Source organism: Pteronotus mesoamericanus, unplaced genomic scaffold (assembly GCF_021234165.1).
Source record: "Pteronotus mesoamericanus isolate MK-2021 breed Mesoamerican mustached bat unplaced genomic scaffold, CSHL_Meso_final contig_90, whole genome shotgun sequence".
NCBI lineage: Eukaryota > Metazoa > Chordata > Mammalia > Chiroptera > Mormoopidae > Pteronotus > Pteronotus mesoamericanus.
Window position 1 is genome coordinate 19,439,284 of NW_026555277.1, and position 3,304 is coordinate 19,442,587.

Sequence of the window (3,304 nt, forward strand, 5' to 3'; positions counted from 1 at the left end):
ATAAGCCCACTCCTTTTAGACTAATTAGCATCATACCTAGTCACCCATGCAGTGGGAACTTGGGCAGTGACAATCATATGAAGATAACCTTGGCAGTAAACTAAGAATAAACCTGATAGAAGGGGAGGATAGTGTCGCCATTGTTATCAGTAGGTGTTATTTTAAGCTTCTTGTGACAACGACAGTAACAAAACAACTACAGTGACTTAACTATATAGAATTTCATTTTATTTTATTTTATTTGTTTTTAGAGAGGGGATGAGAGGGAGAAAGAGAGGGAAACATCAATGTGTGATTGCCTTTTGTGCACACCCTACTGGGGGACCTGGCCCCCAACCCAGGCATGTACCCTACACTGGGAATTGAATCAGTGACCCTCTGGTTCACAGGCTGCCACTCAATCCATTGAGCCATACCAGCTAGAGCAATAGGATTTATTTTTGTAAGCCATCACAAACGCAGAGATAGACAAATTTAGGTTGGTATGGAGGCTCTACAAGGCTATCAGGGACTCAGTAGTTAAGCAGTTGCTTGTCTTTCCACTGTGCCACCCTTAGTCTGAGGCTATAATGTTTATGCTCTTCATGTTCATAATATGGCTGCTGACCCACTGGACATCACAATTGCATTCCAGGCCAAAAGAAAATAAATGAATGAATAAAAGGCATGTAAATAAACCAGTTGGTCGTTCTCTCCCTCTCTTTCCTTTGGGGAAATGACAGTTTCAATATTGGATGCCACATGTTGTGATTTGACTCATATTGTTTCCTTGGTATTAACGAGTGAGGTATCAAATGACCTCTGGAAACTGTGCAAAATACAAAAGGCTTCACAAATATATGTGCCATCCTGTACAAGTGTCATGCTAATCTTCTCTGTATGATTCCAATTTTAGCACATATGCCAAAGTGAGTGTGAGCTTGTCTCTTTTCAACAATAAATAGTAACTTACAGCAGGTCCTCACCAAAAGACTACACTTATTTATACTGTCATTGGTCAGTCTTGTGTCAAAAGCCCCCATAGAGGCAAGGGAGTCTGTGGAAGTGAGTCATTTTAACCGAACCTAATGTTGCCCTAAGCAAAATGGGGGTTCTGTTGGGAAAGAATGGGAGACAATCATTGAGTAGGCAACAAACAATTGCAATCTTTTGTGATAGGTGTCAAGAATATACACCAATGTAGAGAAAGAGACCCTTTATATCAAGACAAATCATTAAGAGCATATTCTGGCACACGGTTAAACACCAGCTTGGACCTGACTGATTTTTCTTGCTGTTTCTTCTATCTTCAGTTTTGATTCTCAAGCTCTTCCTCTCTTTAATCCTTCTATGTTGGAGTACTGAGTAGCTACTTTACTAGTATTTAACCATTGGGCAGCATGCCTCTACAATCCCTGTAAGATTATGGCACTGTACACAGTTTGAGCAAGTGGGTTTTGCAGAAGCTGTGCAGTAGAATGGTCAAGAGCTAAGGAGTCACACAGAAAGGGGTTCAAACTTGAGCTTCACTTCTTATAGCTTGTGTGACTCTACAAAAGTTCCTTAAGTTCTCTAACACTTGATTTTCTCATCAGCTAAATGAGGACAATAAAAACACCTTTTTCAGAGGATTTCTATGAAAAGGAAATGAGTCAATGCACATAAAGCACCTAAAGGAATATCCAACACATGACAAGCATTTCACCAATGTTAATTATTATTATTGTTATTAATCAGCTTGACCTGGATTCAAATCATGGATCTGCCATTTTCTTGGGCAGGTCACTAAAAGATGTTAATGGTAAGTTTTATGAAGTACCTGATAAATGACTGGTAACTAGTTGTAATGGTAAATACTACTTGTTGTCTGACAACATCCATTCCCCTTCTCCCTTAATATGGGATTTTGTTTTGTTTAGGGTGGTAACATGCTCTGTTAATATTACTCTTTTTCCCAACTCCCTTGTAGCTAGGGAACGACCAAGTTTTGGACAATGCAATGTAAGTGAAATTCCCCAGAGACATATTTCTTTCCAGAATAAAAAGACAATACCTTATTTTTGAAAGCCCTTTGCTCTATTTCCTTTTCCATTGTACATATAGAGTTGCTATAGCCATTTTGAAAGCATAGGACAAGAAACACGAACCAATAATGACAGAGCAAGAAGATAGACTCTGGGTCCTTGAAAGCATCACTGAAGCCCTGCACCAGCTTTAGATTGCCCAACTCTAGATGTATTATGGGAGATGTATTATGTGGAGATTGTATTATCAATAATCATCACCACCATCCTCACTTCTCTTTATGATATGCCCCTAGAATGTCCATATCTGTGCTCTGTTATGGGCAAATACCAAAAGGCTTGACCTTGGTCCCACAGAAGAAGCTTAGTCTGCAGACAGTATTGATCAGGGCTCCCCTAGGGTCTTCAGTTCCAAGGAGGGAAGTGGAAAAATCCTAACTTCTTCTGGAACTTGAAAGCAAAACCCAGGCACTAGTCAGACCCAACCATCCAGTCTAAAGGGACTGCTAACCTAGGAGAGCCCTGTGCATGTATTGAGCCCTGTGCATGTATTGATTCTTCTGGGTCTGTAGTCTGGAGATTTGCAAGTTTATTGCCCCCTAATTGCCTACAGGCACCTGGGTGACAGTAAGAATACCTGGGATGGGGCTCAAGAGAGATCTGTGTAGAGTAATGGGTAATACTGCGAAGACTATTTTAGGGATAATGATAACCACCAATAATTAAAGATGGGTATAGAATAACAATCTCCTCATAACCTCTTTACCAATTTATATTGAGAGTAAGTCTCTGACCAATTTGGCCACACATAAATATGTATTTTAAACATTTATTAGGAAGCAGACACAAAATAGCTCATATAACCTATTCTGTAAATTTGATGGAATTCCAGCTCTTAGCCTTTAGGTATCTAACTAGACCGGTGTATGCAATGCTCAACTTGAGGCAGATATGGCTCCCTTCTAAAGGCAGGATTCAGTTAACCTTACAGTAGCTATCAGGCCATCATCAGGCACTGGACAGTCTAGGAAACAATATTCCTAGTGGTACAGGCCTAGTGTTTTCTAGATTGTCAACCTATTTATACAAGCAGGATGGGGGTCTCTTGAATATTTCATACAATCCACATGGCTTTATTATCATTGTTTTCACTATGTCATACCCATTTCTGATATATGTAAATCCTAACTGACAAGTCATTAATTTTTACCAGTGAAAACCCATTTTTAACATCTAGAATGCTGAATAAGAATACTCTGGTATCGTCAGAAAGCTAAGATAGCTAAAACCTTGCTAGGAAT

At 39.5% G+C, this 3,304-nt stretch overlaps 1 non-coding gene across 1 annotated transcript; it reads right to left on the reverse strand.

The window, feature by feature from the left end:
• Window positions 1–813: 813 nt before the first annotated feature.
• On the reverse strand, window positions 814–916 carry LOC129080816 (U6 spliceosomal RNA). The gene has a single exon (XR_008530216.1). It is a non-coding gene; the product is annotated as a U6 spliceosomal RNA (small nuclear RNA).
• Between the last annotated feature and the right edge of the window lie 2,388 nt (window positions 917–3,304).